Below are 22,124 nucleotides of genomic sequence, written 5' to 3'. Positions count from 1 at the left end.
TCAGATAAAGGGTTGAAGGTAAAGACTCCACCACTGCTGCCAGTCGATTGTCCGTCTGCTCCTTGGAGTAAGCTGGGTTTAGACATCATGGGTCCAATAGAAGGTTTGCAGAATGGGTGTCGTTTTGTTTTGGTGTTGATTGATTACGTTTCAAAATGGCCCGAGGTGAAAGTGGTTAGAGACATTTCCTCTTCTAGTGTTATAATGTTTTTAAAAGAGGTGTTTATTCGAGAGGGGTTTCCTGAGACACTTTTCACAGATAATGGTACTCAGTTTGTCAGTTTTGAATTCAAGTCATTTCTGAGTTCTTGCAATATTAAACATGTACAAAGTTCACTGTATCACCCTCAGTCAAATGGTCAAGTGGCGCGTATGAACAGGGTGGTGGGAGAATGTGTTAGATGGGCAAAATGTTCAAATGTTAATATACAAGGTTGCATCGATAGTATGCTTTGGTTTTATAGAACGACTCCCCACTCCACGACTAAGATCTCTCCTTTTGAGCTGTTAAGGGGACGTAAGGTTAATACTTGCTTTAGACCAGGGTGGATGAACAAATGGATCAAATCGATACATGACATAAATAGTCTTATGGATATGGTGAAGAGAAATGTTCAGAATGCTCAAGTTAGACAAAAGCAGTGGTATGATGAGAAGAATTCTACTAAGTTGGTTGAAGTGCATGTGGGGGATTTTATTAGAATCAAATCTTCTACTCATGTAAAAAAAGGGGAGAGTAAGTTTGGACCACCTGTCCGTGTCACCCATATAGGTAAAAGTGCGGTTCAAGTTGAAGGTGGAAATTGGTGGAATGTAGGTAAGATTGTTAAAGTTAGAGAAACTGGTGACACAGGGAAAAGTGGTAATTGCTTTGAGTCTTCTTCTTGCAAAACTGCGGATTCTCATTTTTCTTCTTGTAGAACTGCTGATGTTCGTTCTCCTCTGAGAAGGAGCACTAGGACGAGAAGAATTCCCAAACGTTTTTGTGATTGAATTATCGTGACAGTGTGTATGCTTCTCTATGTTTATGTTTTTTTCATTTTTTTTATTGTTCTTTTTGTTTTTGTTTAAAAAAAAATGAGAAAGGGGGATATGTTATATCTCACAGATATGGTTCACAGTGTAAGCCTATGTAGCAAGGCTTGATGGAGAATGTTCATGGTGTTGCTGGGTGACGGGGTCAGAGTATTCTATGGTTTGAATTGTACGGAGACGTTTTGTCGAGGTGGATGTTTCCTGTCTCGTCTGTTGCCTCCGCTGTGTAGATTTGACGAATAAACTTCGTTCAGCAATCTGCCCCTGCCTGGCTGATTACTACACAATGTTACCCACTAGCCGTTACAATCCAACAAATCAGACAATTTCTATTATTATTTATTAACACTAATAATATTTGTGAGAATGAAATGCATGACGTATGATTATTTACATTTTTCTGTGTATCTGCTCTGTTCAGCATTTGACACGCAACACCACTGTGTGGTGGACTGTCAGAAATATTAAGTGCCAGTGTTGAGAAATATGGGCTGATGCCGAGCACCGGCACACACCATCTCAAATTAGGCACTGCTCCCCTGTGTCTTCTGTGCGTTGCCCAGTGGGTCTCATCCAGTGATAGGTCACTGAGCTAAAAAGTAGGGCACAAGTGCTAAAACACTTTCATGCATTGGGAACATTTATCTTAACTTTGCCTGGAAGACAGACAGTTATTGATAGATGCAGTATGAGGTAAACTTTAATAGTGCAAAATGTGGAACAGTGGTATCCCATCTGCTTTTTGGCTGTTGCTGCCAAACCTGCTTAAAAGTGGAAATGAGGTTTTTGGTAATTCAGGCATCATGTAGTAGGCATTGACAGACATTTTTTAATACTGATTGTAAGATATGGGGTCAAGGGGCGCAAAGCATTTTTTATCATTTACCAGTAAAACAGTTTGACGAATAGGAATACATTAAACATCTAAACTGCTGATCTTAAGAGGCAGGGTAATTGTAGTGAGATAACTAAGCAATGGTAATTATAGGTATTGTACTTGGTGTCATCGCCAATACATGCCGTTATGTGCCATTATGAGATAATACAAAAAGATGATGGACGGAATGTTGAACATTGTCAAACATTCACTGCCCAGTCACAGATCTGGGCTCAATCCATCGTTATTTTGTTCGCCACACCATTCCAGTTTGGACCCACCCGCATGCAAATAAGCCTTTACCAGCCTGAACTGCCAGGTCAGGTCCTACCTTGACCAGAAAACAAACATCCTAGGACCGGTTTCAGGGCATAACCCCCCCCCCCCCTCAGCCAGGCAAGCTTGAAACCGGTGGAGTAGCAGGCACGGTACCCACGTCTGGGCATACCCTTCCCACGTAGGATGAAATTGCAACACAAAAAGATGATGGACAGAATGTTGAACATTGTCAAACATTCACCCCTAGTCACAGATCTTGTTTTAATCCATTGTTAATTTGCTTGCCACGCCACTATAGTTTGGACCCAGTATGCCCAGACGTGGGCCCCTTGCTCACTTTGCCATTGGATTCAAGCTAGCCTGGCTGATGAGGGGCAATACCTCGAAACCGGTCCCAGGATTCTTGTTTCTGGTACAGAGAAGACCTGGCTTGGCAGTTGGGGCTGGACTGTTCCCATGAGGAACAGGGTCAAAACTGATTTGCATATGGATGGGTCTGAACTGGGGTGGCGAAGTGAGCTAAAGAATGATGATGGATTAAACCCAGATCTGTGACTGGGGGTTAGTGTCTGAAAAGTTTTAGTGCTTCGTGCTTCATCTCCCTGTGTTTGCTTTGTTCACCCTAAGTTGGCAGGGTATGCCCAAACATGGGTCCCTTGCTCACTTTGTCACTGGATTCAAGCTAGCCTGGCTGATGAGGGGTGTTATCCTGAAACCGGTCATGGGAAGACCTGCGTGGCAGTACGGGATAGACTGTTCCGATGAGGAATAGGGTCAAGACTGATTTGCATATGGCTGGGTCTGAACTGGGGTGGCGAAGAGAGCTAAAAGAACGATGATGGAATAAACCCAGAGCTGTGACTGGGGTGAGTGTTTTAAAAGTATCAGTGCTCCGTCCATCATCTCCTTGTGTTTGCATTATGAGATAATAGCCATTAATAGTGAATACCAGGCAGGCACCTATTTACTGTGCCAGTTGACACATCTTTCTCCGTTTCCAGGGCATTTTTCGGCTGTGATTTTTTTTTGTGTGTAAATTTATTTATTAAGTTTTGAACACAATGTACAGAACGTGAAAGACAAGCATTGCCACTCGATAATCCATACAGCGCGTGTAAGCCAATCATTCCATAAAAGATAAAAAATTGCATTAGCACTATACATTGACTGACAACGTTCTCATTTATATATACAGTGTGAAATTTACAGTCCAGACATGCAAAGGTATGATGGGAGTCAGGCTACAACTCTCTTGTAAGACCCATCAGTCGTCAGGTTGTGAGCCCGCGTCAGCCTCGTTAGTGGCAGCCTGCCCCAGAGGGTACGTCTGAAGGGGGTACCATATGTTGTGCGGGCGGGAGGAGGGCGGTAGGAGCTCGGCATAGGTGTGTAATTGATCCTGGCAAAATATAAAATCATTCAGCCAGTCTTTAAATTTAGGCCCTCTTCCTCAGCTCCATCTACAGGCGATTCGTTGTTTAGCTAGCAAGAGTGCCAAGGAGACATATCTCCGCATTGGTGCAGCCAAGGCCCCGGTATAACCGAGGAGTGCGACTAGGGCATCATCAGGAACGTGCAGCCCGGTCATCTGGTCCAGTGTCGCAAGCGCCGCCAACCAGTAGCGTCTGATGGGGGGACGGTCCCCAGCCAGAAGACAAAAGTCTGCCCCCTCCCTCCTGCAGTGGTCACAGCAGTCGTTGTTTCCCAGGTGAAGGCGCATCAGTTGCGCAGGTGTATAATAGAGGCGATGTAAGTATTTGTAGTGAATGATGCGCTGGCTACTGCTAGCTGAAATGTTACCAGTCTGTTGACAGCAAAAGGACCACTGGTCGTCCGAGAGGGGGGAGCTAAACTCCTCCTCCCAGTGCACCCTGGACGAGGGGGGTCATGTATGCAGTCTGTTTGGGTGGTGCGGAACATCATCGATACAACGTGTGAAGGGGTGGCTTGCTGAAGGAGAGCGTGTAGAGGGGTCACAGCGGGGGCTCCTGCGGGGAAACACAGGGTTAAAACCCTAATGTCTTGTCACAGGCAGATGTAGAAAAAGCGTTCCAAGAGGGTAGGTGGGGTGTCACCAAAGAACTCCTCACTGGTGCGAAATTTTCCGTTAACATATAGCTCCCACCAAGTCCGAATAGGAAGTTTCCGGAGGAGTTGGCGACAGCCTCCCTCCTGCATGACCAGGATATCAAGTCTGCCATGGAGGGGCAGCAGGGGGCAGTATAGTGTAGGCATGTGGAGGCGTCGGGCTAGGTCTCGCCAGGCACTGGTGGTGCAGTCTACTGTGGTAGAGGCTAGGTGTCTCGGAATGACAGGAGCGCTTAAATAGTCGGAGCATGGGGTCGGGGTCATGTATCCGTCCTTAACAGCAAGGTGGGGCATGTAAGGAGGGTGTTTCACCCAATATGCTGCATAGTGGGCCTGTGCACAGCTGAAGTATAATTCTAAATCTGGGATTTTAAACCCTCCAGCACTGAAAGGTCTAGTGAGGATATTCCAGTGCATTCTAGGTTGCTTCCCATCCCAGGTGAGCCGGATGAGTTGAGTTTTTAGGGCTTTGAAAAAATGTTTACTGGGGACGTATGGGATATTAGTGAATAAATAGAGCAATTTAGAGCAGGATTATCATCTTTCTAAGCGAGGTTCTCCCAGCGAGAGAGATCGGCATGGCAATCCACCTGGTGATTTTATCAGAAAGAAGATTTAGTGCACGCCCATAGTTAGCTGCCATCAAATCATTACAGTTGTGGGTTATTACTATTCCTAGATAGATAACTGTGTCGTCGCTCCATGCAAGGGGGTAGTCAGGCGTGAATTGTGTGGTGGTGTCTGTGTGGGGAAAAATCTGGGGTTTACCCCAGTTTATGTTGACCCCAGAGAGGTGTCCAAAGAGGATAAGGAGCCTTAAAATAGGGTTGAGGCTGTCTTCCTGGTTGCGGAGGTATAAAGTAATGTCGTCGGCGTATAGAGAAATTAATATTTGCCTATCAGGGTAAATAAGGGCATGTTCATGGTAGTGTTGGTGGATTTTGGCGGCCAGGGGCTAAATCACCAGGGCAAATAGGAGGGGGGACAAGGGGCACCACTGCCTAGTGCCTCTGGCTATCAAGAAGGAGGAGGATGTGGTGCCGTTAACCACCACGCTGGCTCGTGGGCCTGTATATAGGAGGTGGTTCCATGCCAGAAACGGAGCGGGAAAACCCAAGCGGTTGAGAACGAAGGCCAAATAGTCCCATTCCAAGGAGTCAAATGCCTTGGTGGCGTCAAGGTAGACAGCCACCACATTTGTGTCGGGGTCAATGTCGTGTAAGACAGCGAACATGGTGCGAAGGCTGTGAGAGGTTCCTCTACTGGGAACAAACCCAGACTGGTCAGGGAGGACAAGGGCAGTCATGAGAGGACTAATCCGGTTTGCTATCAGTTTTGCCAAAATGTTTGCGTCGACATTAATGAGGGAAAGGGCCCTATATGACTCGCATTGCGATGTCAGCTTCCCGGGTTTCAGGAGGGAAATTATAAGTGTCTCTCTCATGGTCTGGGGGAGGATGCCCGACTCATGGGCCTCTTCATATAACTGTCACAAAGAAGGGATGAGTATGGCACGGACTGTTTTATAAAATTCGGCCGTGAGGCCGTCCAGGCCTGGGGCCCGCCCAGAATGCAACTGCATGATAGCAGCAATAATCTCTTCAACTTCATGATGAGCGAGAAGAAACTCTCGTTGAGTGTCCCCAAGCCAGCCAATCGCAGTGTCTTGAAAGAATGGGGCGAAGTCAACAGGTTGTGTCCGGTGGAAGGTGTACAGGGCGCTGTAAAACCGTTTAAAAGTGGCAGCTATGTCGAAAGTGTTCCTGTGTAAATGAACGTCTTCGTCAGTGATTTCGAGGATGGTTTTGGAGAGCCTGGGCAGGCGGACAAGGGCTGCGAGTGCTCGGCTGTCATTTCCATCTGCTTTTGATAGTTGGAATTCAATGACATTCACCGCACCAAGTATTTCTGTGCGGACTGCAACTAAGGAACTTGAAATCAGGCTCAGTGGTATCTCTCAGGAAAATACCACTCCGTTAAATTTATGATCCGGCCCCTATGAGAAATGCTTGCTAAACTGTTTATTGATGGGACCAAGTTTTCTCATGGATAGGTTCAGTGCCGGTTTACATCATTCTCAAGAACTGACAACATTTCATGTTGCTGTCTTACATAGACTTGCATCCACCTGTCAGTTAAAGACTTTTGACGATTGTTAGAAATTGGGTTACTGACTGACTGACTGGGGTGTGAGCCCTGGTCAACCAGCAACCACAATCCTAGTCAGGGTAAGGCACAAGGAAACACCAAATTAACCTGTGCTCACCTGGTAGCTTGGCACAGAGCAGTCAGGCTTAACTTGAAAGCAATGTCTTTGTGCAACACTCCAAACAGAAGAACAGTGAAAACACCACACAAAAAGAATCCCACACCAGGTTAGAAAAATAGAGCGTAATTTACTAAATAAAACAAGATCAAAATGAAAAAAATCCAATTAGTAAAACCATAGATATTGAATTTTTAAGCTTTAAGTTGAAAAAGCGCCAAAAAGCACACAGCACCAACAAGGGATATCTGGTGGTACTGGACTGGGACAAAGTCACAAGTTCACTTTGACCACGATGAAGCGAGGGACGGCTCCAGGTAGCCAGTTAGGTCCGCTGAACAAAGTACCTTAAATCCTGGTTGCAGAGTGTTGCACGGACCAGGTCGAAGAAGCGGCGCGTCGGTTACTGTAAGAGGCTGGCCCTGGTATACGATATCCACTAATGTAAGTGGGCACCATGCACCAGTCCAGACAACCCTTATGGTGATTTAAGAAGTCTCAGACAAGCTTAGAAAGCTATCCAAGTGGTAGCTGTGGAGTGCAGCCTTCATGCTTAGTACTGAACAAGTGTAAAGCAGCTTGTTTTACCAGAATGCAATCTTATAGTAGAGATTAAATGAAAGAGAACCACACAAAGTATTTATAAAAATATGACCTCAAGCAGTGATGCAGGCTATGATGCACACGGTGCGGTGGGGCCAAAGATTCTGGTCACTGGAGGTGGTCGAGATTGGGGCTACTTCACTCCAAGGAAGATTACTTCGGTAGTCTTTGATGCTTCACAGGCCTTGGAAGAATCCTGTATGAAGCACAGGCACAGACGATGCAGCAGACTGGAAGGGAGACAAAGTCAGGCCCAAACGAAGTCCAGCAAAGTCCAGAGTGCCCAGACGGTAGAACTGCAGTGGTTTCAGTTCTGAATCTAATCCCACGACGAATCTAGGGACCTACACCCAGGTAAGCCCTTAAGTACCCTAAGGAGAGGGTTGGGAAGATTCAGTGGACCCTCCCAGGAGAGGGTCTGGAGAGGTTACTCCCATGTCCTTGGTCCAGTGTCACGCCAAAGCAGGAGCAGACGGCTCCCAGGACTGGTTTGAACTGGACTAGTCACAGGGACACCAAATGTGCCCCTCATGCAGACTTTCAGGCGCTGGCATGCGTATCCCACCCAGCCCTAAAACACTAAATCCTGTCTGGGAGGGGGTCACACTTCCCTGTGACAGGATGCCGATTATGCTGCCTTCCTTGGCTCTAGCTTGGCTCAGTAGCAGGAGGGCATAAATGTGTCTCTGGTCGGCAGCAACCATCTTGAGGTGTCTGTGACTAGAAGGCTGGTACCGGAACACTGAGAGCCTAACGGAGGGCTTTTACAGTGCCTGGAATCATACCTTCCACACCGTTTATGGTGTAGGGGTATGATTCCAACATGATTGATACCAAACTTGATAGGATTCATTGCAGCCGTTTTCAAGATGGTGATCGCGCAATTGCGCGGTGCCCCTCTATATAGTATGTGGCTGCTTCATCGACAACCCGGGAGAATGGACTCTGTAGGCTGCAAGGTTGTCCTGCTCATGCAGGGGCACCCTCTCACTTAGGACCAAGCACCCTGCCTTCAGGATTGTAAAGGCCTGCTAAAGGGGTGACTTTAACCTATATCTTTAGTAAGTGGTGCATGCACCAACTTACACAGGTTGCAATGGCAGGCCTGTAGTTCCATTTTGAAAAGGTCTCTTATGGGTGGCATAATACATGCTGCAGCCCATAGGAGACCTTTGGTGTACCTATGCCCTGGGTACATGGGTACCATATACTAGGAACTGACAAGAGTACCCCAGTATCCAATCTGGGATGCACCTATGTACTGAAGACAACACTTATAGAGACAGCAGATAGACTGGGGTCCTGATTTGCAGGATCCCAATCAGACTAGACAAAAACAGCATCACATCAAGCAAAAAGTGGGGGTACCCATGAGAAGCAGATCCTACATTCCTACACAACCCCCCCAAAACGTAAGGAGATGAGACTAATCTTGCTCAGTTGAGTCTTCATTTTCTAAGTGGAAATATCTGGAGAGTCCATCTGCATTGGAATGGTTACTCACAGGTCTATGTTCCACTGTATAGTCCATCCCCTGTAGGGAAATGGACAACCTCAAAGGTTTCGGGTTCACACACTTCATCCGTTTTAGCCATAAGAGGGGCTTGTGGTCTCTGAACAATGAAGTGAGTGCCAAACAAGTATGGCCTCAACTTCTTCAGGGCTCAGACCACAGCAAAGGCTTCCCTCTCTATAGCTGGCCAACGTTTCTCTCTGGGGGTCAACCATCTGCTGATAAAAGCTACTGGTTGATCCTGCCCTTCTGCATTAAGTTGTGACAACACAGCCCCTACCTCCAACTGAGATGCATCTGTTTGGAAAATAAATTGCTTGGAGTAGTCAGGACTCAGCAGAATGGGAGCAGTGCACATGGCCTGCTTGAGATCATCAAATGCCTTCTGACAGCTAACTGTCTACTGAACTTTCTTGGAGGTGAGATCATTCTAGGGAGTCACTATGGAGCTATACCCTTTTACAAATCTCCTGTGATACCCAGCCAGGCCCAAGAAAGCTCTGACCTGAGTCTGGGTAGTTGAAGCAACCCAGTCCATTATAGTCTGGAGTTTGCTCTGAAGTGGCCCAGGTACACAGCCTTGCTCAGCCCTATCTGGCATTTTGTAGCCTTGATAGTGAGGCCTGCCTTTTTCAGAGCCTCCAAATCATTCATCAGGTGGACCAGGTGATCCTACCAGGTGGGGCTAAAGACAGCTATGTCATCCAGATATGCGGCACTATAGGCTTCCAGACCTGTGAGAACTTTATTCACCAACCTTTGGAATGTGGCAAGTGCATTCTTCAAACCAAAGGGCATTACAATACATTGATAATGCCCACTAGGGGTTGAGAATGCTATTTTTGCTTGGCATGCTCAGCTAGTCTGATTTGCTAATAACCAGCAGTTAGGTCAAATGCGCTCAAGAACTTGGCTGAGGCCAACGTGTCAACAAGCTCATCTGCCCTAGGAATTGGATGAGCATCAGTCCTAGTGACTGCATTGAGTCCCCTGTAATCAACACAAAACCTCATCTCTCTGTTACCACCCTGGGTGTGAGGTTTTAATACCAAGACCACTAGACTAGCCCAAGAGCTATCTGAGGGCTCAACCACTCCCAATTCCAGCATCTTTAGGACCTCTGTCCCGATGCAATCTCTGGCATGGTCGGCTGCCTGTTGATTTTATTCTTGACAGGGAGACTCGCCTGTGTCCACTTCATGGGTACACCAGGTGGTTTGACTGGGTGTCAAAGAAAAAATATGCCTATATTGATTGAGGACCTTGCTGCAATCAATCTGCTGATGGTCAGTGAGGCTGCTGCCTAGGCTACACCATCAACTGACCAATCATCAGGGTTATGTGAGAGGAGATCAGGGAGAGGGCCACTGCCTTCCTCCTGTCGCTCATCAGTTGCCATGAGCAAACCCATGTCAGCCCTGTCTACAAAAGGTTTAACCCTGTTCACATGGAACACCCTGTGGGGGCTCCTGGGAGTGCCAAGGTCCACCAGGTAGGTGACCTCACCTTTTTGCTCAATGATAGAGTGGGGTCAACTCCATTTATCTGGGAGAGCTGCTGCGGCCACAGGCTCAAACACCCACACCTTCTGGCCTGGCTTGTTAAGGGACAGCCTCTTGGTCATGTTAAGCTTTTTGCAATTCTTGACTGGCCTCCGGGTTTTTACTTGCCTTCTTCATGTACTCAGCCATCCTGGAGCGGAGACCAAGTACATAGTCCACTATGTCTTGTTTGGGATGTTTGAGAGGTAACTCCCATCCCTACTTCACCAAACACAAGGGACCCCTAACTGGATTCTCAAACAGAAGTTCAAAAGGGCTGTAGCCAACCAACTTCTGAGGTACCTATCTGTAGGCAAAGAGAAGGCAGGGCAGAAGGACATCGCATTTTCGCCTAAGCTTTTCTGGGAGACCCATGACCATGCCCTTCAGGGTTTGGTTGAATCTCACAACTAACCCATTGCATTGAAGGTGATAGGGTGTAAATTCCCAACCTAGCATTTTTGCTCGACCCATGTAGAATGAAGGTCCATTTTCACCACAAACAGTCAGTAAGTGATAGCCCACACATCCCTTGAACCCCCTTCAGATAGGCCTAAGCCAAAGCCCACTGCCTCAGGTTACCATCTCTGATAATGAAATCTACTAGGCCCCAATGTTCTTGAACATGCATTTCTTTTGTGCTGAACACGACGAGGCAGCTTGGGCAACCATAGAACTAAAATAACTTTCCACAGATGCAAGACCAGCGCATCACCCACACACACATGAGACCAGCTGGTACACCCTTGACATTTCATAAGTCTCCTTTTGTTTCATTTTTATTATGAAAGTTCCCAAGCTTGCTCAAATGAAACCCACGACGGCAACTTGCAACAATAACACCTGTTTTTTATTTCCGCTCTCTCATATATTTTTCAAGATATCTACGCTACCAATGTTCTTTGTTTATAAATTGCGGTCAAGCATGGCCGACCACCCGCTCAAACACCTGACACAATGGGTCACCACTTCTGCATCCTTAGGGTTTAGCAATACCACTGTAGGCGTGCGGTTAACCACCTGAGCCAGTATGACTCCAGTACCAACGTCAATGCGGTTTAACCATTCTGTATTAACCAGGTATATATGTCCTACACCCCACTTAGGAGCCCAGAACTCTCCTGCAAGTGCCTAGCACAAGCGTGGGTTCTTCGGCAGGCCATTTATCTAATTTGGGACTTCTATGCCTTCTCTCAGGTGGTACATCCCAATTTAGATAACCCTTATTACCTTTTGATCTCTTCATTTATTCTCAGTTCCCACCCAATTCATTGCATTGATGAGCCTTTAAATTGTAATTCTTGGATGGTCAGTTTTCTCATTTCAGGATTGCCTTCCAGGCACCTACACATTTATTGATAAGTATTTTGTGATTGATATTTCTGACTGATTGAACTATGATCATATTATTCTCTCTAAGCTAATGAATAGATGAATATATTTCTTTTGCTGTGTTAATGACTTGTTGAATAAAAGTGCTACTTCAACTTTATTTCATTATTCCACATATGTGTTCATTATTCTCAGATAAGCAGTGTTTCGGTGCCTTGTGACCACACCAGAAGGGTAACTTATTACCCTTTAACAGTGGTGAATTTATAATTCACTCCACACTCCTTCCACATTGCAGTGATGTAACTTGACAAGACGTTTGTACCTATGTAAGTTAAAACCTCCTTAGGGAAACCCACTCTGGAAAAATTCCTAAGATGGCCCTGGCCAACACAGGAGCTGAGGTGGTCCTAAGGTGAATGGCTTCTGAGTACCTAGTAGCATGGTCCACCACCACTAGTATATAGCTGTGCCCAGATGCTGTAGGAGGGTTCATGGGACCAATTATGTAAATCCCAACCCTCTCAAAGGGAACCCCCACCACTGGAAGTGGTATCAGGGGGGCCTTTGTGGTGCCACCTGCCTTGCCACTGGCTTGGCAGGTAGCACAGGAGCAACCAACCTCCTTAGTGTCCTCAGACATGTGAGGCCAGTGAAAGTGAGGGATAAGCCTGTCCTACGTTTTACTTTGGCCTAGGTGTCCTGCCAGGGGAATGTTATGTGCTAGGGTGAGTAGGAAGCCCCTAAATGTTAGAGGTATAACTAACCTCCTGGTAGCACCAGACTTGGGGTCTCTACCCTCTGAATAAAGGAGTCCCTCATCCCAGTAAATCCTGTTGGCCCCACTGACATTCCCAGCAGCAGCTTGCTGTCTGAAGGGTTCAAGAGAGAGGCAGGTTTGCTGCTCCAAACTCAAGTCTGCCCTGGAAGTGCCCCCTGTTCCCAAGAACTCAACCTGATCAGGCTCAAGCTCATCTGGCACAGTTCCTTCACAGGGACTGAGATCAACTACCTCAAGAGACCGATCCTCACTCTGAGTCTGGGGAGAAGGCACAGCCTTGCCCCTCTTGCTCCTTCTCTTGGAAGGCACCTGGTCTATTGTTTCAGGGCCTGTTCAGTGGATATCAGGTTGGCTTGTGACCTAGTCACAGCAAACACATCTGCAGAGATGCCCAACATTGCTGCATGGGTCCTAAATCCAAACTCAGCCCAGGCTGAAGTTTCCAAATCATTGCCCAGCAAACAATCCACTGGTAGGTCTGAACTTACCACAACCTTCTTAGGGCCAGTTACCCCTTCCCAGTTGAAATTAACAACTGCCAAGGAATGGTCAGTCCTAACAATGTTTGCATTGGTCACTTGGTACATTTCACCAAGTATAATTTGTCCAGGAGACCCAAGCTTCTCTGTCACCATGGTGACACTGACCCCTGTGTCCATGTAGGCCATTGCCTCTGTTCCATTAATCAAAGGCTGCTGCCTGTACTTGCCTAGGTTACTGGGCTGGAACGGACAAGTGAGGTGGCAATATCCATGCCACCATCACAGACAAAAACAGCCTGATCTGGAGTTCTGACTGAGCCAGAACCCACCTCAGATCCCAAGGTTAACCGCACTAATCCCTTGTTTCCTGTGCCGCCACTTGTACTTGTCCTAGGGGGAGCAGCTGCCTTTGGGGCAGTGGTGGTAGGAGTAGTTTCCTTAGCCTTTGGACAGTCAACTTTTCTCTTGTCTAATGGGTCCTCTGTTCACAGAGATAACACCAAGGTTTTGTTTTGCCTTTTCCCTTGTTGGATTCTGACTCCCCCTAGATGCAGGTCTTTGGGGCCCTGATGAAGACTCATTTTTGTCTTTACCCTTGTCCCCACCCTTATCTTAAGTTTTTGAAGAATCTTGCTTCTTCTGTTCACCACTATTGTTCTTGTTTTTCTGCTTCACCCTAGTCCTGACCCACTTATCTGCCTTCTTCCCAATTCTTGCGGAGAAGTCAAATCTGAGTCCACCAGGTATTGATGCAATAGTTGATTCTGGCAATTATTAAGGATCTTCTCCCTCATAATCAAATTGTACAATCCTTCAAAATCATGCACCTTGCTGCCAATCAACTAACCTTCCAGAGCCTTAATAGCACTATCCGCAAAGTCTACCAAATCCTGATTTTGTGCCCTCTGGGTGTCTCTAAACTTAATCCTGTTTTGTTCAGTGGTCAAGCCAATCCCATCAATGTGAGCACTCTTCAAAACGGAGTAATTGTCAGCATCCTCTTCTCTAACAGTGAGGAGTTATCTCAATCTTTGTCAGCAAAGGAGAGCCACAAGAGAGCTGTCCACTGTTCTTGAGGGACCCTCTGCACTTTACGGGCCCTCTCTAAAGCAGTTATCCATTTGTGGATGTCATCCCCAACATGGTAGGGAGGGAATGTTCCTTGCTTCTAGGGACATTGTTGCTGCCACCATGGGACCCTAGTCCCAATTTCTTCCTAGCCTTCTGAACTTCAAGGGACTCTCTGTCAAGGGCCAACTGCTCTTGCCTGAGCCTAAGACTGGCTTTCTCAAGCTCCAGAAGTTGGTACACCCTATCTAAACAGTTCCCTCCCTTATTAGAAATGGAGGTCCCTACTGAATGTCCTGAGGAATTGGATTCGCTTGAGGAGAATCTAGACCTCCTCTGTCTACTCTGCACTCTCCCAGGGGAAGAAAGGGGGCACCTTTTGGGTCACCTGTAGTATCCTCTGGGAGGTCTGAGTTCTCCAGGTGGGAGCCATCAGGGTTCCCTTGTCAGGGTTAGATTCTGGGTCAAAGAGGTGTTCCCCTCCTGTCCTATCTTCATTCCCTGGCCCACCCACTCTGTCCTGTTCATCTGACCCAAAGGCTTTCCTTAGGTCATCCAACAGTAACACCTCTACAAGGTGTTGAGTGTTAGCACTTCTCCCTGTCTTCAGCTTTCTAAATGCACACAGTGCTTCCAGTTCTTGGAACTAAAGTTCACTGTATCTATTAGGCAGAGAGCCACTGGCATCTCCTTTAGTAGATATACTAAGGGAGGTGTGGTGTTACACCTACCTAACCTAGTGGGAACTAAACTCTCTGAGGTTGGAGAAAGGGGGTGCTAGACCCTTGACTTACCCAACCGTAAGTTCAGTAGAACTTACTATTCTAAGCATGTATTTATATGTGCCTAGTACTAATGTTTTTTTCAGTTAATCAATACAAAGATATATCTGGTAAAAACATTGCAGGCTTGAATCCCAACCGCTGCACAGAAGTGTGAGAAGCTGGCCTGGTATATGACATCCACTAATGTAAGTGGGTACCTTGCACAAGTCCAGACAACCCTTATGGTAAATTAGGAGGCCTCAGTCAACCTTAGAAAGCTATCCAAATGGTAGCTGTGGAGAGCAGCCTTCAGGCTTAGTCTTGAAAGAGTGTAAATCAGCTTCTTTTACCAGAATGCAATCTTATAGTATGGATTAAATGAAAAAGATTCACACAAAGTATTTATGAAAATATGTATTTAATATATAACACTATTGTTATAATCTTATTGTCATTGTATAGTTGGTATGTCCCAACACCCCTTCCCCAACCAGTAAGTGGTATGATCCGAGGGAGCTCACCTTAGAATGTTCAGGTGAGCTCCAGGCAGTTTGAGAGCGGATGGTCACGAATAAAGACTCTTTACTTCATCTGGCGTGTGAGCTTTATTACAACACTGGCGACGAACTGCGAAGGGGGCAGGTGGCCATCTCCCCTCTGTTTCATTCTCTCAAGAAGGACTAATAATTTAATGAGGAGTGCACAAGCAGGAAGCACGGCGCTAGGAGGGCAAGCACTGTGAAGGACATCGTGCCATCTTTCAACAAGCAGTACATGGGCAAGTTTGGTGGAGTTGGAGTTACAGCTGCTCTGTGGTGTGACTTTTGTGAAGGAAGTCTGGTGCTTGCCGCTCTGTGGATTACGTGGCGTTTATGCTACTGTTCTCAGTGTCCTGTGAATCCCCGGTGTACAACGGGCTATTTACAGTGAATGCACTTACCTGATCTACGCAGATCCAGTCAGTTCCTGGTGTCAGTGAGGAGGCAGACACTTTCGTTCTGGAGCACTTCGTCAGGAAGGCTTGTTGCGGGACCAGCGGCTACAGCGGATTGGTATTCGGAAGAGGCTGTGGGTCGCTGAGGAGATTCCCTATTCTGACGGATCTGGAGGTGACGGCGGTTGGAGCGGCGCGCTGCAGAGCAGCTTCGGGTGGCGGTGCTGAGGTGGACACCTGTGTTTCATCGCTCCGTTGGCAAAGGTCGTGGAGGGACGGGCGTCAGTCAGCTCTTCGTGTGACGACGTGAGGAGCAGCGCGCTATGCAGACAGCCTCGTCCTCAGTCTCTCAGCGAGCGGACGTCCTGTGAAGCAATATCCTCCCTCAGGAGCCGGCGCGCCAGCCGCTGAGGGCCGGTCCTCTTCAGTTCCTGTCAGCGCTGCCGGTGTTTCAGCCGCGTCAGCTGTTCATTCCGTTTTCCAGCGGTTTCCTTGATTTATGGTGCTAGAGGCAGGCGGAAGACAGTGCCAAGGCCAAGTATCGATCCTGCTCTTCATTGAGACTGGGGTGAGTGCGCAAAGTATCTGTGGCAAAACGCTTTGTATCCTGCAAATGTGTAAAGATGATCTGGTACCCAGAGTTGTAGGAGAGTGACTGTCAGGCGCAGGTGTGGGTCCCTCAGGCATCCTGTAAGAAGGAGGACACTTACCCCGCATTTCCTCCGGCTCAATCGTTATCTGTATTTGGGGCTCTGTCATCTTAGCCACTATGGGAACACCGGGCATGAGTCAACCCCCATCCTTTTTGAACGACTGTGGGGACCCAGATATTCACTGGAAGGATTGGGCCAAACTGTTCGAGTCATATCTTATTGCCATGGGAGGTGAAAGGTTTTCAGCCCTGAGGAAACAGCATATTTTACTGCACAATTTGGGTGTTCATGGTCGCAAAGTTTACGAAACTCTTCCGGAACCTGAGCTGGAGGATGATGAGGGCATTGATGTTTTTGATGTGACACTGATGAAGCTTGAGTCACACTTTGGGGATAAGGTCAACGTTGTGTTGGAAAGACACAAGTTTTTCACCAGAGTTCAAGGGAAGTGCGAGTCGATCAGTAACTACATTGCAGCGCTAAGGGGACTAACGCAGTTGTGTGAGTTTGGGGATTTGAATGATTCTCTCATACGCGACCAACTGGTTAGGTGCACAAACAATAGCAGGATTCAGGAAAAACTGTTAGCAAAAAATCCCACTTTGAAAGATGCTGTGGCCATTGCGCAATCTGTGGAACACACGGCGAAATGCGTAAAAGAAATGAAAGTTAAAGAAGATGTAGTGGCACAAGTACAGGTAGAAGAGCAGAGTGAAGGAGTTTTTAAAATGTCTGATAAGTGGAACACGAAGGAAGTTCAAGCCACAAAAGCTAGTAGAGATGGGCACATTGCAAAATGTTATAGATGTGGTAGCAGTAACCATCTTGCCAATAACCCTATGTGCATTGCCAGAAGTGTCTTGTGTAAGAAATGCAACAGGAGGGGACATCTAGCTAGAGTGTGCAGAGAAGGGTTTAATAACACGGTGAGCGTGGTAAGTGGTGGTGAGGAATCTCATGCAAAATATGTTTTCCAAGTGAGGAGCATGGCGGTGGGGGAAAGACACAATTACCCTAAATGTATTGTGATGTTCAATAACAAACCTCTAGAAGTGTATGCGGATTCATGTTCCCCCTTCACGTTAGTGAATGTACATGATTTTGAAGAGTCATTGGGGGGGTCCAGAGAGATGTTAGAGACTCCTGATATCAAACCTGAAGGGTACACGAGAGATCCCATACCCCTGGTGGGCATGATGTACAGCAACATTGATTTCAATGGGAGGACCACAAAGGGGAGTGTGTACATTGTTGAGCATGGTGCCAATCTTCTGGGGTGGCAGCACCAAAGAGAATTAGGGATCAGGTTAGATCCTAATGGTGAGAATCAAGTGATTATGGTTGACAGAGGTAGCAATGAAAGGAGTCTACAGATGAGGTTTCCCAAACTTTTCAATGAGAAATTGGGTAAACTACGTGAGTTTCAGCACAAAATAAAAATCAGACTTGGAGCCAAACCCGTGGTACACAAGACACGGTCAGTACCTTTTCATTTGAGAGAGACACTCAAGGAAGAGTTAGATAAACTCTGTGAAATAGGGGTCATACAACCCGTTGAGGCCACTGAATGGCTTGCGCCCTTAGTTTTAGCATCCAAGGGTAATGGGAAAGGTATTCGCCTATGTGTGGATCTACGCTCCTTAAATGAAAATATTTGGGTGGAGAGATTCCCTCTCCCCAATATAAATGAGATGATAAGCACCATGGGCAGGGCATCTTATTTTTCGGATATCGATCTGTCTAGGGCTTATCACCAAGTAGAGCTGCATCCCGAGTCGAGACCATTGACGGCATTCACGTCACCGTTTGGGGCGTTTATGTTTGTGAGAATGCCTTTCGGTCTCGCCTCAGCAGCCTCAGTGTTTCAGAAAATAATGCAACAGGTACTGAGTGGGGTAAAGAACACACTCTGTTTCCAAGATGACATCCTGATGTATGGGGAAACAGAGGAAGCACATGATGCCACCCTTCATGCAGTGTGTCACAGATTAACTGAGGCAGGTTTAACAGTACAACTGGACAAGTGCAGGATAAAGGTAACATCTGTGGACTACCTGGGGCACACCATCACCAAAGAGGGGTTCAGGCCCAAGCATAGTTTAATCCAAGCTGTCAGTGAGGCCCCACACCCAACCAACAAGGAGGAGCTCAAATCCTTTTTGGGCTTAGTGGAGTACATGTCCAAATTTGTCAGGAACTTTGCTGATTTATGTGTGGGCCTACGTGAGCTGCTGAAGAAGAATACAGCATTTGTGTGGGAAGAAGAACACAGTAGGATGGTTGAAGTGATAAAAAGGTGCATATTGGAATCTCCAGCATTGGGGTCTTTTGATCCCAAAAAGAGAACCATTTTGACCACCGATGCCTCTAACAAAGGGTTGGGTGCCATGTTGTCCCAAAAAGGTGACGGGGAAGAAAGAGTGATAGCGTTTGCCTCCCGTACCTTGTGTGAGGCAGAACGCAATTACTCGGTCATCGAGAGGGAGGCATTAGCATGTTTTTGGGCGGTACATCACTTCAAATTCTTTTTGTGGGGTAACAAATTTACCATTCACACAGACCACAAACCACTTACATTCATGTTTTCGCCCAAACAAGCACAAAATATGTCCCCTAGGATAAGCAAGTGGGTGCTAGGGCTGGAAAACTTTAGTTTAAAAATGGAGTACTTACCGGGGCCAGAAAATGTGATTGCAGATTGCTTGTCAAGGTTACCAATCAAAGGCAATCACAGTGAGGAAGTGTTAGATGTACCCATCTGTGTGGTGCATCTCCCCTCGCTGACTGATGCAGAATGGAACAAGGCCATGAAGGAAGACAAGGCCATGGGTATGTTAAAAGAACTCATTGTCAAGGGTTGGCCGGACAAATTATCGGAGGTCCCTGACATAATTAAAGATTTCTGGGAAGTCAGATTCGAACTGTCTATCATAGCTGGTCGCTTGCAAAGGGGGGAAAAAATTGTCCCACCGGAAGGGCTGAGAAAAAGGGTTATAGATCTGGCCCATGAAGGGCATCTGGGCAGGAGCCTCACAAAGAACAAAGTGAGGAGTTGCTTTTGGTTCCCCAGAATGGATTCAGAGGTGGAGAGAGCAGTAAAGGAGTGTATCAGTTGTGCGAGAAGTGACAAGAGCAAAGTTATCCACTGTGCTCCCTTGGCCCCTATCAATGTACCCATGTCTCCGTGGACTAAACTTGCTATGGACATAGTGGGTCCCATGGACATACTGGGGACACAGAAAAGGTTTATGTTTGTATTGGTGGATTACACTTCTCATTGGGTTAATTTTAAATTCAAAGCGTCCACCACAACTTCAAATCTCATTGCGTTTCTAAAAAACATCTTTGTGTATGAAGGCATCCCGGCTACCTTGGTAACGGACAATGGAGTGCAGTTCATCTCTGATAACATGAGAGAGTTTTTGGAAGAACACAATATAAAGCATGAGAGGACTGCTCTCTATTGTCCAAAAGCCAATGGATTGGTGGAGAGGGTGAATCGGATGATCAAGGAGCAGATACAACTGGCCACCACCAATGGGTTGAATGTGGAGGAAGAGTTGAGAGAAGCCTTATGGGCATATCACACCACGCCCAATGGGGTAACAGGAATATCCCCGTTTGTGTTTCTCAGAGGAAGGGAACCCAGCACCAAGATGAACCCAAAGTGGTTGGGGGGAGGAAAAAGTGTTGTACCAGACCTAGGTCGAGTGGAGAGACGTCTAGAGTCTCATCAACAGAAGTACAAAGCTTGGTACGATGGGAAACATGGAGCTGAAGAGGTGGAGATAAAACCCAACTCCCAAGTGTGTGTTAAAAAACCGGGTAGGGTGCAACCGGGGACGAGCAAATTCGGAGCACCTCAAAGAGTGGAAAGCACAAGCAAGAGTGTGGTTCGTCTGGACAACGGACAGACATGGAGCAAAGACAGAGTTGTAAACACTGAGTGAACCCACGTGTTTCCCAATGTTTTGTAATCCCTGCAAGGGGAGATGTGTTATAATCTTATTGACATTGTATAGTTGGTATGTCCCAACACCCCTTCCCCAACCAGTAAGTGGTATGATCCGAGGGAGCTCACCTGTGAATGTTCAGGTGAGCTCCAGGCAGTTTGAGAGCGGATGGTCACGAATAAAGACTCTTTACTTCATCTGGCGTGTGAGCTTTATTACAACAACTATCTAGTATGTTACAGTATCTCCTACACAGAGATAGACACAAAGCACACAATACTTAAGCAAAGAAATCACAGTAAATAGCACTAATACACTGTGGGCCCCGGGGGGGGACCAAACCATATACTAAGAAAGTGGTATAAGAAGCACGACTAGAGTCAGGATAATGTCGAGAGGACGTAGAATTGCTGGGGACCCACAGAACCACCCAAGGTAAGTAGATAGGAACCCCACGGAGAGCGTGTGCAGTGTATGAACATGACCGCATGCTCCCTACAAGTCTATGTGCTAGTCGCGGTTGGAATTTGAAAGATTAGGGACCCTTTCCAGTGGACCCTGATTTAACCCCATGGGAGACAGAAGGATGGAGAGCCACCCCACCCGTGTATACTGTAGTACCCAAGTTACGTATCCCAGGGAACCCGGGTGCATAGGTGTGAAGTGGCCTCGGAAACCGCTGTCGAACGCAATGGAGGACTTCAGGAAAGTGCAGCTGCTGGAGTAGGAGAAAGTGTCCGGAGGAATCTAAATGTGGATTTTTGAAGAGAAGTACCTGAAAGCAGAGGGGACAGAGTCTATGTCACTCGGGAGTGACCAGGAGACTTGGAAGACGGATGCCCTCCGATGTTGGGTGCTTCAGGAAGGATGATAATGACCTTGACTTTGGAGCTGCAAGGACCAGGCAACGTTGAGGACGACCAGGAGCCAAATACGAGCTGTCTCATGAAGGATGTCGAGTGCTGAGGGGTCGGTGTCCGGCAGGAGCACCAACAAGGTTTGGAAAATGCTGCCCACGCAGGAAGTCAAGAAGGTACACGGTTGGGACCAGCAAGATCCAGGAGACTCACCGCAAGCAGGGAAGTCAGAGCAGGCCCTGAGCAAACAGGGGAGCTCAAGGAAAACAAAGGCGACCCCCAAATGGACCCACTGGCCGGAGGCACAGGATTCGCGAGGGGACCTGAAGCAGTTCACCAAAAGAAGCAGGCCACGATACACACGGTGAGGTGGGGCCAAAGATTCTGGTCACTGGAAGTGCTCGAGGTTGGGGCTATTTGGAGCCCAAAGATCTTTTTGCAAAGATGTCAACAAGTTCTTGCAACTGCAAAGGGGACGCGGTATGCAGAGGGTCGGTTATTGCAACCCCCACAAGGACTACTGGCCTCAAACTTGGTTAGAGGGTAGAGCACACCTCAGAAGCTGGGGAAAACCATTACCTGTGTTGCAGTGCCCACTTAGTCTGGAGAAGCTCAGGATCTGCAGACCGGTCGACTTAGTTGCAATGCCTGTGAATGCAGGTGAGTGACTCCTTCACTCCAAGGGAGATTACTTCGGTAGTCCTTGATGCTTCACAGGCCTTGGAAGGTTCCTGTATGATGCACAGGCACAGACGATGCAGCAGACTAGAAGGGAGACGAAGTCAGGTCCAAACGAAGTCCAGCGAAGTCCAAAGTACCCACTCAGTAGATGTGCAGGGGTTACAGTTCTGAATCTTATCCCATGACGAATCTAGGGACCTACACCCAGGTAAGCCTTTATGTACCCTAAGGAGAGGGTTGGGAAGATTCAGTGGACCCTCCCAAGAGACAGGGGGGAGGTTACTCCCATGTCCTTGGTCAAGTTTCACACCAGAGCGGGCTCCAACGGCTCCCAGGACTGGTTTGAACTGGACTATGCACAGGGACACCAAATGTGCCCCTGATGCAGACTTTCAGGCGCTGGCAAGCGCACCCACC

The sequence above is a fragment of the Triturus cristatus genome, chromosome 9 (genome assembly GCF_964204655.1).
Source record: "Triturus cristatus chromosome 9, aTriCri1.1, whole genome shotgun sequence".
NCBI lineage: Eukaryota > Metazoa > Chordata > Amphibia > Caudata > Salamandridae > Triturus > Triturus cristatus.
This window is presented reverse-complemented; position numbering follows the sequence as displayed.